Source organism: Sminthopsis crassicaudata, chromosome 3 (assembly GCF_048593235.1).
Source record: "Sminthopsis crassicaudata isolate SCR6 chromosome 3, ASM4859323v1, whole genome shotgun sequence".
Classification (NCBI taxonomy): domain Eukaryota; kingdom Metazoa; phylum Chordata; class Mammalia; order Dasyuromorphia; family Dasyuridae; genus Sminthopsis; species Sminthopsis crassicaudata.
Genome location: NC_133619.1, coordinates 382062456 through 382078402, shown reverse-complemented (window position 1 = coordinate 382078402; position 15947 = coordinate 382062456). Strand labels below are relative to the sequence as shown.

At 35.6% G+C, this 15947-nt stretch overlaps 1 protein-coding gene across 3 annotated transcripts in view; it reads left to right on the top strand.

Annotated features, from left to right (window-relative positions):
• The window catches only part of LRP1B (LDL receptor related protein 1B), a 2473587-nt gene that overhangs the window by 1995711 nt on the left and 461929 nt on the right, over positions 1-15947 (top strand). The window lies entirely within an intron of this gene.

Genomic DNA, 15947 nt, shown 5'->3' with positions numbered 1-15947 from the left:
GAAAAATGAAGAAGTACAGTTTATTTGGCAGCACAGAAGGTTTAAGATTTAGCTCCATTGACTTAGTAGTTGTATGTTAGCAGATAAGGCTTCCACTATCAGGAGGAAAAACACTTGGTAATCTCTGAGCTGATACAATCAAATCAGACAAATTATATATAACAAGGTCTATTTTAATTAGTTTTGTTAACTGTTTAAATATCTAAATGAACAAAGGAAGTGGGGTTAATAGTCATCTAAAAAATGACATCAATTTTTAAAATTTATTGACTTGCTAAAATAAATGGATTTATAGCTTCTCTAAAGTGGTCTATATGTTTCAGCTAATCTATTAAATTATAATATATAAACTTTTGGATTTATATCTATTTTTGAAAGATCAATCTCTTGGTTATTAACCTAATTCTTTTTTTTTTTTTCCTTTTTTTTTTATTATATATATATATATATATATATATATATATATATATATATATATATATATATATATATATATATATATATATATATATATATTTATAATATTATCCCTTGTATTCATTTTTCCAAATTACCCCCCCTCCCTCTATTCCCTCCCCCCGACGACAGGCAATACCATACATTTTACATGTGTTACAATATAGTCTAGGTACAATACATGTGTGCGAATATCATTTTCTTGTTGCACAATAAACATTAGAATCCGAAGGTACATGCAACCTGGGCAGACAGATATTAGTGCTAACAATTTTCATTCCCCTCCCAGTGTTTCTTCTCTGGGTGTAGCTACCTCTGTCCATCATTGATCAACTGGAAGTGAGTTGGATCTTCTTTATGTTGAAGATTTCCACTTCCATCAGAATACATCCTCATACAGTATTGTTGTTGAAGTGTACAGTGATCTTCTGGTTCTGCTCATTTCACTCAGCATCAGTTGATTTAAGTCTCTCCAGGCCTCTCTATATTCCTCCTGCTGGTCATTTCTTACCGAGCAATAATATTCCATAACCTTCATATACCACAATTTACCCAACCATTCTCCAACTGATGGACATCCATTCATCTTCCAGTTTCTAGCTACAACAAAAAGAGCTGCCACAAACATTTTGGCACATATATGTCTCTTTCCGCTCTTTAGTATTTCTTTGGGATATAATCCCAGTAGTAGCGCTGCTGGGTCAAAGGGTATGCACAGTTTGATAACTTTTTGGGCATAATTCCAGATTGCTCTCCAGAATGGCTGGATTCTTTCACAACTCCACCAGCAATGTATTAGTGTCCCAATTTCCCCACATCCCCTCCAACATTTGTCATTATTTGTTCCTGTCATCTTAGCCAATCTGACAGGTGTGTAGTGGTATCTCAGAGTGGTCTTAATTTGCATTTCTCTGATCAGTAGTGATTTGGAACACTCTTTCATGTGAGTGGATATAGTTTCAATTTCTTCCTCTGAGAATTGTCTGTTCATATCCTTTGACCATTTATCAATTGGAGAATGGTTCGGTTTCTTATAAATTTGGGTCAGTTCTCTATATATTTTGGAAATGAGACCTTTGTCAGAACCTTTGTTTTTAAAAATATTTTCCCAATTTGTTACTTCCCTTCTAATCTTGTTTGCATTAGTATTATTTGTACAGAAACTTTTTAGCTTGATGTAATCAAAATCTTCTATTTTGTGATCAATAATGATCTCTAGTTCTCCTCTGGTCATAAATTCCTTCCTCCTCCACAAGTCTGAGAGGTAGATTATCCTCTGTTCCTCTAATCTATTTATGATCTCCCTCTTTATGCCTAAATCATGGACCCATTTTGATCTTATCTTGGTATATGGTGTTAAGTGTGGATCCATATCTAATTTCTGCCATACTAATTTCCAGTTTTCCCAACAGTTTTTTCCGAATAATGAATTTTTATCCCTAATGTTGGAATCTTTGGGTTTGTCAAAGATTAGATTGCTATAGATGTATCCTTTTTTGTCCTTTGTATCTAATCTGTTCCACTGATCTACCGGTCTATTTCGTAGCCAATACCAAATGGTTTTGGTGACTGCTGCTATATAATATAGCTTTAGATCAGGTACACTTAGACCACCTTCCTCTGAGTTTTTTTTCATTAGTTCCCTTGCAATTCTTGACCTTTTATTCTTCCATATGAATTTTGTTGTTATTTTTTCTAGGTCATTAAAATAGTTTCTTGGGAGTCTGATTGGTATAGCACTAAATAAATAGATTAGTTTGGGGAGTATTGTCATCTTTATTATATTCGCTCGGCCTATCCAAGAGCACTGAATGTCTTTCCAATTATTTAAATCTGATTTTATTTTTGTGGCAAGTGTTTTGTAATTTTTCTCATATAATTCCTGACTTTTCTTTGGTAGATGGATTCCCAAATATTTTATACTCTCAACATTTGTTTGGAATGGAATTTCTCTTTGTATCGATTGCTGTTGCATTTTGTTAGTGATATATAAAAATGCCGGGGATTTATGTGGATTTATTTTGTATCCTGCCACTTTGCTGAAATTTTGAATTATTTCTAGTAGCTTTTTAGCAGAGTCTTTGGGGTTCTCTAAGTATACCATCATGTCATCTGCAAAAAGTGATAGTTTGATTTCCTCATTTCCTACTCTAATTCCTTGAATCTCTTTCTCGGCTCTTATTGCCGAGGCTAGCGTTTCTAGTACTATATTGAATAGTAATGGTGATAGTGGGCAACCTTGTTTCACTCCTGATCTTGCTGGGAAAGGTTGCAGTTTATTTCTATTGCATATTATGCTTACTGACGGTCTTAAATATATACTCCTGATTATTCTAAGGAATAATCCATTTATTCCTATACTCTCAAGAGTTTTTAGTAGGAATGGATGTTGGATTTTGTCAAATGCTTTTTCTGCATCTATTGAGATGATCATATGGTTCTTATTAATTTGATTATTAATATGGTCAATTATATTAATAGTTTTCCTAATATTAAACCAGCTCTGCATTCCTGGAATAAATCCTACTTGATCATAGTGTATTATCTTGGAGATGATTTTCTGAAGTCTTTTTGCTAATATCTTATTTAAGATTTTAGCATCAATATTCATTAAGGAGATTGGTCTATAATTTTCTTTCTCAGTTTTCGATCTACCTGGTTTAGGTATCAGTACCATGTCTGTGTCCTAAAAGGAGTTTGGTAGGACTCCTTCATCCCCTATTTTTTCAAATAATTTATATAACATTGGGACTAATTGTTCTTTAAATGTTTGGTAGAATTCACATGTGAATCCATCTGGCCCTGGGGATTTTTTCCTGGGGAGTTGATTAATAGCTTGTTCTATTTCTTTTTCTGAAATGGGACTATTTAAGCAATTTATCTCCTCCTCTGTTAATCTAGGGAGCCTATTTTTTTGGAGAAAGTCATCCATTTCACTTAAGTTATCAAATTTATTGGCATAAAGTTGGGCAAAGTAACTCCTTATTATTTCTCTAATTTCCTCTTCATTGGTGGAAAGATCCCCCTTTTCATTTGTAAGACTATCAATTTGATTTTCCTCTTTCTTTTTTTTGATCAAATTTACCAAAGGTTTATCTATTTTATTGGCTTTTTCATAAAACCAACTCTTGGTTTTATTTATTAATTCAATAGTTTTTTTACTTTCAATTTTATTGATTTCTCCTTTTAATTTTTGTATTTCGAGTTTAATTTTTGGTTGGGGGTTTATAATTTGGTCTTTTTCTAGCCTTTTAAGTTGTAAGCCCAATTCGTTAATCTTCTCTTTCTCAATTTTCTTCAAATAAGCCTCTAAAGATATAAAATTTCCCCTTATTACTGCTTTAGCTGCATCCCAAAGATTTTGATATGATGTCTCATCATTATCATTATCTTGGGTGAAATTGTTAATTGTTTCTATAATTTGCTCTTTCACCCAGTCATTCTTTAAGATGAGATTATTCAGTTTCCAATTACTTTTTGGTCTATTTACCCCTAACTTTTTTACTGAATGTAGCTTTTATTGCATTGTGATCTGAGAAGAAGGCATTTATTATTTCTGCCTTCCTACATTTAATTTTGAGATCTTTATGTCCTAATATATGGTCAATTTTTGTATAGGATCCATGAACTGCTGAGAAGAAAGTATATTCCTTCCTATTGCCATTCAGTTTTCTCCAAAGGTCTATCATACCTAGTTTTTCTAATGTTCTATTTACTTTTTTAATTTCTTTCTTGTTTGTTTTGTGGTTTGATTTGTCTAAATCTGAGAGTGCAAGGTTGAGATCTCCCACTATTATAGTTTCACTGTCTATTTCTTCTTGCAGTTCTCTTAACTTTTCCTTTAGAAAGTTAGATGCTATACCACTTGGTGCATATATGTTTAGTATTGATATGGCTTCATTATTTATGCTACCTTTCAGCAGGATATAGTTTCCTTCCTTATCTTTTTTAACGAGATCTACTTCTGCTTTTGCTTGATCTGAGATAAGGATAGCTACCCCTGCTTTTTTGGCTTTACCTGAAGCATAATAGGCTCTGTTCCAACCTTTTACCTTTACTCTGTATGTATCTCCCTGCTTTAAGTGTGTTTCCTGTAGACAACATATTGTAGGGTTCTGCTTTTTGATCCAATCTGCTATCCGTCTCCGTTTGATGGGATCGTTCATCCCATTTACATTTACAGTTAAAATTACTAATTCTGTATTTCCTGCCATCGTATTATCCCCAGATTATACTTTTTTCCCTTGACCCCCCTGATCCCCCTCCCCGATATTTAATTTACAGACCCCCCCTTGTGACGCGCAACCCTCCCTTTTTTTTTTTTTTTTTTTTTTTTAGGATCCCTCCCCCCTCCCTCCAAGTCCCTTCACTTATTCTCCTTTTCCTTTCCCCTTTTCCTCTCCCCCCTTTTAATGAGGTGAGAGAAAATTCTCTGAAAAACAAATATGTTAATTATTTACTCTTTGAGCCTCTTCTGATGAGAGTAAGATTCACACAATGATTCTCCCCCTCACTAAGTTCCCTCAGATATGGTGTATTTTCTATGTCTCTTCCTGGGATGTAATTTCCCTCTTTTTATCACTCCTTCCCCTTTTTCTGAACCGACCTCCTTCCCTTTACTACACCCCCCTTTTTTTCTTTTATATCAGTAAAATCAAATTATCCTTGAGTATTTTTTATATACCCACAACAGAGTTACAGTTCTCAAGGGTTCTGTGTACCTTTTTCTGTTTCTCTTCAGTCTTGTGGATGTAGATCAAATTTTTTGTTTAAGTCTGGTTTTTTTCTTAGAAACATATAGAATTCCTCTGTTTCATTGAATGACCATCTTCTTCCATGGAAAAAGATGCTAAACTTAGCTGGGTAGTTCATTCTTGGTTGCAGTCCTTGATCTTTTGCCTTTCGGAATATCAGGTTCCAGGCCCTTCTATCTTTTAATGTGGAGGCAGCCAGATCTTGGGTGACCCTTATTGTGGCACCTTGGTATTTAAATTGTTTTTTTCTAGCTGCTTGCAGGATTTTCTCCTTTGTGTGGTAATTCTGCAGCTTAGCCACAATATTCCGTGGTGTTCTTTTTTTAGGGTCTATTTCAGAAGGAGTTCGATGAATTCTTTCCACATCTACTTTCCCTTCTGTTTCTATTATCTCTGGACAGTTCTCTTTGATAATTTCCTGTAAAATAGAATCTAGGCTCTTTTTTTGGTCATAGTTTTCTGGAAGTCCAATGATCCGCAGATTATCTCTCCTAGATCTATTTTCCAGGTCTATAGATTTTCCCAGTAAGTATTTGACGTTGTTCTCCAGCTTCTCATTTTTTTTGTTTTGTTTGACTGATTCTTGGGTTCTCTGTGAATCATTCATTTCTATTTGTTCCATCCTGACTTTTAAGGAGTTATTTTCTTCTTTCACAGTTTTTAGTTCTTTTTGTAAATGCCCAATTTCGTTTTTAAATGAATTATTTTGCTCTATTGAATTTTTTTCCATTTCCCTAATTTTTTTTTTTGAGAATTATTTTCTTTTTCCAATTCAGAAATTCTATTTTCTTGAGACTTTTTTATCTTTTCCAATTCAGAAATCCTACTTTCCTGTGTTTTTTTAACCTTTTCTAATTCACTAATTTTGTTTCCCTGCATCTCCTGTGAATTCTTTATTTTTTCCAACTCCAATTTCAAGACGTTGTTATTCTCTATCATAACTTCCCTTTCCTTGCTCCATTTTTCTTCGATCTCCCTCAATTTTTTAAGAGCTTCTTCTAGGAGAGAGTTATGTGATGGGGGGCCGGAATCGTTCCCCTTTAGGTTGTTGTCTGCTGATTCTCTGCTGTCAACTTCCTCGGGGTTGGTTACCCGCTCTTTCTCTGTATAGAAGGAATCTATAGTTTTTCTAGCTTTTTTGCTCATACTTAAAAAAATCTTTTGGGGTCTGTCCCTGGGGTAGGAAATTATTTACTTCTTTACCAGCTTCCTCCCAGACTGGATGGATGCAGCGGCTCCTGTGCCTGAGCTAAGATAGAGCTCTGGGAGAGAGTTCCCCACCACCTCCCTGGAGGTTCCTCAGAGGTGATTAGCACTACTGTGCTTCGAGGGCGTAGAATAGTAAAGGCAGCACGAAGCCCAGCCTATGTGTCCGGGTGGGGAGTGGATGTCTGCAGCAGGTGACGTGAGAAGCCCCTGCGCTCAAACTGGAAGTGTCTGCCAGAAACCGCGGTCCCTAGTTCAAAGGTTCCGCTTCTCTGGGACTTCCTGGAGCTGAGTTCCACTCCCTCCAGCTATGCTAGGCAGTGTGTGTTGCCTTGGGCCGTATCCACCCACTTGTCAATCTCTTAACTATTCTCAGGTGGTAGCTGAGGCCACACCCCCTGGTGCCGAGTCAGCTGAGTCACCCCCCCCCCCCCCCCCCCCCCCCCCCGATCGGGGAAAATCTAATTTGAGTTTTAAAATATTTTGGCTTTCTCTTCTGAACTGCTAAATAATTAGCAGAGAAGAGCTAACAGCCTGTGCCAGATTCCTTTACCTCAGTGGCTTCTCTGATCCCAGAGCCCTTCCCAGCGCAATGGGCGCAGTGTGCCCCTACCCCACCGTCTGTGCTGGTCTTTCTTATTCCTCCCCTGAGAACTGACCTTTCCTGTTGAAACTCCAGATTCTCTTCAGCTGGTAAGTCGTGATTCCAGTCCTTGTGGTATCTATCAGTCCTGAGCTAATTCTGAGACTTAATTTATCTAATTGGTTGTGAGGGAGTGAGGACGTTCACTGAGTCGTGAGTTTCTTCTCCGCCATCTTGGCTCCGCCCCAACCTAATTCTTAATATATATTTTGATCTTTTTTTTTTGTTTTGCTAATATCAGTTTCATTACTTGCTTCCTTCTAACGCAATTAAAGAACTAAGAGAATAGTACTGTCCAAAATTGCCACTTTTTTGAAGCTTTTCATCTCCAAATTGATGTCAAAATGAACTTGTCCCAAATATTTTCATTAAAATTTCATTTAGTTTATCTATAGATGAGCAAATGACTTTGCTTCGGTTTCCCTGCATTAGCTTTATTGTTTTATGTGTATCACTTTTAGAGAGATAAATGACTGAATTTATTTTGTTTTAAATGAGGACTATTTATTGATTTTTTTCTTCCTTTTAAAAAACGTGTTCATGAAAAGCACTAGTGTTTCACTTTTGTCTGTTCAATACATTGTAGTAAGTAGAAAATATGCACATTTAATAGAAATGACTTTTTAAAAAAGATATTTCTATCTTTTAAATAATCAATAGTTCATAAACCTTTTTAAGTGTCTACAATAAATGTACCAGGTACTGTCCTAAGTGTTCAGGATGCCAATAGTAAAGAAGATAGACAACACTTGCTTATAAGGAGTTTGGCTGATGATTGGGGATGGGATGGGATGAAAGATACTTTACTCAGGGGCAAAAAGGAGAAGTAAAAGATATCCCAGAGCAAGGAAACCAAATGAGAAATATGTATCATTTAGTAAGTATGTAATAAGAGCTTGTTTATTTGTCTACTTGATGTTTCCCCAGAAACAGAGTATTTTGTTTTCCAACCAAAAAATTAAATGAAAAAGTAATAAAACAAAGCAGGGATTAATTTTGATGGTTAGGAAAGGGAGAGATGAGGAAAAAATTCAGGAGCATAGGGAACAGAGCCTAAACATTTGAGGATTACTTGGGGTAAAGTCATTAGGAGCTGGCAAGGACCTTTTGACCCTGAAAACAGAATTTAAATATTGAAGAAGTTTGATATTAAATCAGTGTCTGTACTACTCCCAGGGAATGTTAGCCCTGGGCTACACAGAGCTTGGTTATAAAAGTGTAGGAAATTAAAATGTTAAAAAGCTGAATAGTAGTTTTCAACATTTGAGCTAGAAGTGACATTCCTGGAAAAGAGATTTTTTTTTTAATTTTTAAAATGTATAACTACAAATAAGCAATAACCAGTCCAGCACTCAGGTGATCTAAAAGAGCCAATGTAGATTTCTTCTGAGTAGTCATTTAGCCATATATAGGATCTGGCTCAATAGTTTAAAAAATTCAGAAATTGTAATACAATTGGGAGAGTGGGGAGGCCTTCTTCAGTCACTTGACATTGTATAAATGACAACCTACACTTACCACTTACAAGATTACTCTTGCCTAAGAGAATCATTTTTACTTTATAGGAGGCCATTTGTTTATTTCTTCATATTTTTAATTATTTATGATTGAGTAGGAGAATTGTTTTACACAATAGACCTTCTATATGCTGAATGGCATCTAGAAATGGAGAAAAGAAGCCTCATATTGACATATATTCACTGCTTTGTTGGCAAAGGATCACTGATGTAGCATGAAGGCACTTTTCTAGTCATTTATCCAACATGGGTCTATGTTACATCATGTTATATGACAAAATAGGCCCACAGTAGATGAATGATTTGTTCAAAGTTACACAGATGCTTACTTAGCAGAGGAAAGATTTGAAACATGGGCCTCAGATTTCAAATGGAGTATATGCATAGATAATTAAATAAGCATCTTTAACTACATTTTTGGTGTCATCCACTTATACCAAAAACTGAAATGTTAACTGAGCTATCACCTTATATGTCTCAGATTGACTAAGATAACAGGAAAAGATAATGACAAAGATTGGAGGGATGTTGGAAAACTAGGATTGAATTACTAAATAATCCAACCATTCTGGAGAGCAATTTGGATCTATGCCCAAAGGAATTATCAAACTGTGCATATCCTTTGATCCAGCAGTGTTTCTACTAGGCTTATATCCCAAAGAGGTCTTAAAGGAGGGAAGGGGACCCACATGTGCAAAAACGTTGTGGCAGCCCTTTTTGTGGTAGCAAAAAATTGGAAAAGGAGTATATTTCCATCAGTTGGGAATGGCTGAATAAACTGTGGTACATAAAAGGGAATGGAATATTATTGTTCTATAAAAATGATGAATAAGCTGATTTTAGAAAAGCCTGGAAAGATTAGCATGAACTGTTGCTAAGTGAAACTAGCAGAATCAGGAATACATGGTACACAATGATAGCAAGAATGTGCAGTGATCAACTATGAAAAATTGATTCTTTTCAGTGGTTCAGTGATCCAAAGCAATCCCAATAACTTGGATAGAAAATGCCATCTGCATCCAGAAAAAGAAATAAGGAAAGTGAATGTGAATCAACACATCTATTTCACTCCTTTTTTGTGTTTTGTTTTTTCTTTTAATCTTTCCCATGGTTTTTCCCTTTTGCTCCAATTTTTCTCTGCCAATATGATTCAAAAAGTACTGTCTATTAAAAATAAATAAATCTACTGGAAAAAAAAAAGAAAATTGAAATGTTTTATTTTCTTAGTCAATTGATTACAACATCCCTCTGACTGAATGAGGTTTCTTACACATGCAAATTCTTTCAGCATACTTATGTTGAAGTCCTTGTTGATATCAAGAAAATGTTTTGTTTGTTTGCTTTTTGGCAAACACTGGTTTTGCCTATTAAAAACATCTCATTTTCTCAGAAAAAAAAAAATTATTCCTCCACAGAATAAATGGAGTCTCTATGTATCCTTTCAAATTTCATTTCAATTTATTAGATTTCATGGTATCAGTATCTAAAGCATGAGCTGTCTTTCTCCTCATTCAATAAGGGTAGCTTATGATTCTCAGTGCTAAATACAGATTTTTATCTTCTGGATATGGTCTTTTGACTCTCTGCTTCTACATTTCTACTTTTCAAATTGCTTCTATTGTTTCAGTGTGTGTTTGTTTCAGCTTATCTAGTATATATTTTTAAAATTAAGTTATGAATATGTCTATAACTAAGGGATATCATTCTTTTTATAAACAAAGAGGCAAAAAATTTTGACATTTGAATTTAAATGTAATTATTAAAAATTCCTTATAAATGAAATTATTCTTGAATTATTTTTGTTTTTTAAAATAATAGCACTTATTTTGGCTGCCACTTTACTAAATTATATTTGCCAATATGATTTTTTTTTTTCTTTTCTGAGACTGGGGTTAAGTGACTTGCCCAGGGTCACACAGCTAGGACGTGTTAAGTGTCTGAGACCAGATTTGAACTCGGGTCCTCCTTAATTCAAGGCTGGTGCTCTATCCACTGTGCCACCTAGCTGCCCCTGCCAATATGATTGATGTTAAAATGGTGTATATTTAAATATCATACCAAAATTATTGAATTTTTACTTTTCCCTCTTTTTAAATAGAACAAGTAGTTCAATGACAAAACTCATTTGTGTCATAAGCCTATATGAATTGAGCCTACCTTCAGAAATGACAAATGATTACTTAAATTTGACCTCATTTGTCCTTATAGCATCAGGTATTTTGTGCACTAGAGCAATAAATTTGGAATAAATGTCCTGTTAGTTTTATTTTCATTAACTGATTGATTAAACTTTCTTCTCACAAGAACAAATAGACAGACAGATAGATCTCTATCCATATTGTCTATCTCCTCCTCCCCCCTTCCTCCTCCTCCTCCCCCCTTCCTCCTCCTCCTCCCCCCTTCCTCTCCTCCTCCCCCCTTCCTCCTCCTCCTCCCCCCTTCCTCCTCCTCCTCCCCCCTTCCTCCTCCTCCTCCCCCTTCCTCCTCATCCTCCCCCCCCTCCCCCCCTTCCTCCTTCTCCTCCCCCCTTCCTCCTCCTCCTCCCCCCCTTCCTCCTCCTCCTCCCCCCTTCCTCCTCTCCTCCCCCCCTTCCTCCTCCTCCTCCCCCCTTCCTCCTCCTCCTCCCCCCTTCTCTCCTCCTCCTCCCCCCCTTCCTCTCCTCCTCCTCCCTCCTTCCTCCTCCTCCTCCTCCTCTCTCCTCCTTCTTCTTCTTCTTCTTCTTCTTCTTCTTCTTCTTCTTCTTCTTCTTCTTCTTCTTCTTCTTCTTCTTCTTCTTCTTCTTCTTCTTCTTCTTCTTCTTCTTCTTCTTCTTCTTCTTCTTCTTCTTCTTCTTCTTCTTCTTCTTCTTCTTCTTCCTCTTCTTCTTCCTCTTCTTCTTCCTCTTCTCTTCCTCTTCTCTTCCTCTTCCTCTTCCTCTTCCTCTTCCTCTTCCTCTTCCTATCTCTTCCTCTTCCTCTTCCTCTTCCTCTTCCTCTCTCTCTCTCTCTCCTCTCTCTCTCTCTCTCTCTCTCTCTCTCTCTCTCTCTCTCTCTCTCCTCTCTCTCTCTCTCTCTCTCTCTCTCTCTCTCTCTTCTCTCTCTCTCTCTCTCTCTTCTCTCTCTCTCTCTCTCTCTCTCTCTCTCTCTCTCTCTCTCTCTCTCCTCTCCTCTCTCTCTCTCTCCTCTCTCTCTCTCTCTCTCTCTCTCTCTCTCTCTCTCTCTCTCTCTCTCTCTCTCTCTCTCTCTGGAATTCATTTTCTGAAGCAATTTATCTTCTCATATTTCTCCTCTACCTAACCTGTAATCACAAAGATCTCTTCTCCCTCCCTTGATATGTTCTTTTGCTAGCTCTGCAATTGTTTTGATGCAGTGGGAGAGATGTATCTCCCAAGATCCTTGTAATTCCTTCCCTAGTTTTCTTCTGTGATTGTGATTTTTCTTAGTATAAGTTGCTCTTCCTCTAGTATACCTTTAAAGTCAGATTATTAAACTAATTTAGGGATACTATTGGATCATCAAAGTAATAATGTAGAAGAAGGCTTGTGTGGCTACTATTTTCCTTTAATAACCAGAGGCTATTCAGAGTTGGTTTTACTTTTTTTTATATAACATAATCTTCATAGAATTATTTTTAGATTTGTGTTTTCTGTTAGGGTTTGGCTATTTTATACCAAAACCTCTTTTAATGGAAAGTAAACATATTTTTGAAAATTTAATAAAATAATTCAATGTATTTTTTTCTTTTTCAATGTAGCACCAGATTGTGATTAAGTATCCTGCCAGGTTGTCATTTAATACAAAAATAAAACAAAGATGAATCCACCTGGACAGAGAGAGGCATTTTATACAACAGTAATCCAGGAAATAGATCAACCATAAAAGAGGAGCATCTGCTTTATCTCAGGGGTTGCACCAAGTGGTTCCTTGCTGACTTGGCATAGAAATATAACCAGGAGAAAGATCTTTCCAAGTTATTGAAAAGGGAAAATTCACATAATAGTTGGATTAATGACTATGTCTTTCCTTTAATAATTCATAACACCACCATTTCTTATTTTGTATTTCTCAATGAATAAGAGAATAAAGGATTTTGTATATATAATAATTCAATGCAGTTTCAACTCAATAGCACCAATATTATTTATAAATAAACATTGCACAGTGGAATTTGATATTGATTTATAAGTGTGAGAATTAGTGCTAAAACAGACTTTAGTACTGATCCAATGTAATCTCCTTTTGTAACAAAGAGGAAATTAAAGCCTGTAGCATAGATTGAAATATAGCAGAAAAATTCCAAATCCATCCTTCTTCATGCATCACACTGTCTAATTAATTTATTCTGCCATTTTGTAACCCACTAAAAAAGATAGTACCCCAAAACTGAAACATTAAAATTACTTTGACAGATTTTGTTATCACGGTTTGTATTTTTATTTTGTCTATTGCTTAAAAATGCTATTCTCGCTACCTCAATGGCTAATGACTTAGACTGAAATTTCAATGACAGTGAAAACTTACTATTCTTCAAACTACCCTAGTTCTTACACCTTCCTCAGATTCTCAGAAAGAAAGGGGGTCTTTAAATCTCACTAGTTTTTTTTTTTTTTAATATGTAGGAATGTACCAACAACAATTATTCATTTGTTCCTAAGTAATTTTTTAAGTGCTAAGAATTCATATTTTTGATAAAAAACTTTGATTAATGGACTTTGGTAAGCTGCTAGATGGCTAATTGAATAGAGAACTAGATCTAGAATTGGGAAGACCATAAGTCAAATCTAGCTTTAGATGGTTTACTAGCTATCTGGCCTCCCCCTATCCCACAACTTCTTTCTGCTTCAGTTTTTTTTTTTCAGTTGTAATATAAGGATAAGAATAACACTTACCTTAAAGGGTTGATATGATTTCAAAGAGATAATATTTATATCTGGCCACTAGACCCCATATGGTTCTGGAGGAAAAAGTGAGGCAGGTGATCTTGCACAGTATCATTTCCCTGATATCATGATCTTAGAGAATGAAGGTCAAACAACAACTTCTGTGAGTAAAGCAGTTAGTAGAATCTTTTATTCTTTCTTTCCTTCCTTCTTTCCTTCCTTTCTGCCTTCCTGCCTTCCATTCTTCTTTTTATTCCTCTTTCCCTTTCTTCCCCCCCTTCCTTCCTCCTTCCCTTACTCTGTCTACTTGGGTTATCATACCCTTTTCTACAGATATTCTTAAAAGCATTTTTTTCCTCTTTTGCACTGTAATGCCAGAGAAACTGAGGCAAGATAGAGCTTAATTTTTTGGAGAGTAAATCAATAGACTGGATTGGACTCTCATCTCAAAGTATCCAGTATCAAATGTGGGATATAGAGATTCTTTATAGGCTGACAGAAACAATGACATAATGGGGAGTCGATGGGGATGACATAATGGGGAGGCACTGGGGAAGGGAAGGTTATCTGATATTCTATTGGGGTCATGTATCTGATATTCTAATAAATTGGGATGAGGAGTGGCATCTGACATTCTAAAATATAAGATCTTTTATCCTTATCAATTATTCTGATGATCAAGAGGGAAGGATGGTATGATAGCCTGAGGTTTGGAGCAAAATAATTAGTAAAGTAATTCAAGGAGACTGTGGCATTATAGCACCTCTGAACCCTCCTAAAATATTTTGCAGTTTACTGACTAGAATTCTCTCTTAAGGACCATGCCTTAAATCAAAACCAATCTGATTCTAATTGGCCAATAGATCCTAGGCCAAGCCCCATTTCCTCTTTGTTTGGGTTCTGATTATGTGGGATTGAATGTAAATAGCAATCATTTCTGCTTTGGCTAGAAACCCTGAGGGTCTCCCCCCACCTCTGGTTTCATGCAGTTATTCATCTATTTAGTTTTTTTTTTTTTTTTTTTTGGACTAGGTAAAAGAGGAGATTCTTTGCTTCAACCTCTATCTATTCTTAATCACTAAATGGGTGTGACCTTAATCAAACTGAGACCTGTTGAAGACTTTAGTTTAAAAAGCCCATGATCTCCCACTTCATCCAGGTCCTCTCTGGTGTCCTGATCTATATCTGGCCACTGGACCTAGGTGGCTCTGGAGGGGAAAGTGAGGCAGGTGACCTTGATCAACCTCCCTCACTTAAATCCAGTTCACTTGCGTGTCATGGTATCACATCCCTGATGTCAGGGTTCTCTTCTAGTATGAAGGACAAACAGCAGCAAAAGCAATCTCTGTGAGAAAATATTTGTAAAGCATTTTAACAGAGTGCCTAGAACTTAGTAAGTACCTAATACTTGTCTCCATGTTTCCCCTTCTTTTCCTCTCTATATATTTAACTTAAGCCAAGTAATTAAACTCATTTTATGTTTAAAATAGCTATATATATGTATATATATATATATATATATATATTTATGCATGTATGTATATGTACATGTTAGAGAGAAGAGATAGGAAAGAAAAAAGAAGGAAGAAGGGAGGAAAATAGGAAGGAGAGAAATCAGAAAAGGAGAAAAGAAGCAAAAGAAGGAAGAAATGGAAGAAAGAAAAGAAAGAAATTAGGGGGGAGAGAGAGAAAGTGGGAAGGATAAAGAAAACATGTTTATGCTAGGAAAAATATCCTGGCCCCCAAAACTTGAATTATTTTCTTCTTATCTACTGATTTATAGTTGACTTCTGAACTCTGCCAATTGTTTGACAATAGAAGTTCTCTTATTTTTAAATCTCTTTTGAAAATATTGATAAAGTTATTTTAAATTTTGAGATTCTTGATAGAAAATCATGATTTAAGTACTCCTTTAAACATTATTCTTGGGTACAACTACAAAAAGTTTTTTTTTTTTTTTTTTTTTTTTTTTTTTTTTAATTCAATGGGTTAGGGACTTCAATATATAATAGAAATCCATAGTTGTGTTGATCGAATTTCTCCTCTCAACATTTTACATGGCAGCTATTCTATCTAATATTTGGTAAATGATTGGTAGGATCATAAAAATTCACCACCTTATAGCCAATTTTATAATGACCTTTTCTGTCCTCAAACATCATTTATATAGTTCAATCAATGGACCTAATACTCAAAGTCTTACTGTCTTTGTAGGACCTGATGAAATTTACAATCTGTTATTACTGATCTGCATGCCACAGGGAGGCCCAGGAGAACTTAAGGAGAAAAAGAAAAGTCTGTTTCATTGGTTTAGAATTAAATGAAGAAAATAGAATTAGCAGTGAAGGAAAAGCAATCTGAAGACACCTAGAAATTTTTCTCTATAGTTGACATACATTAAGTAAAGCCCCAAGCTAAGGCAACAATTACAGCCTGTTTCCCTCAAGCTTGGACAAATGCAAAATAAATAAATAAATAAAGATTGCTTTTATTCTTCACATTGTCACTTTTAT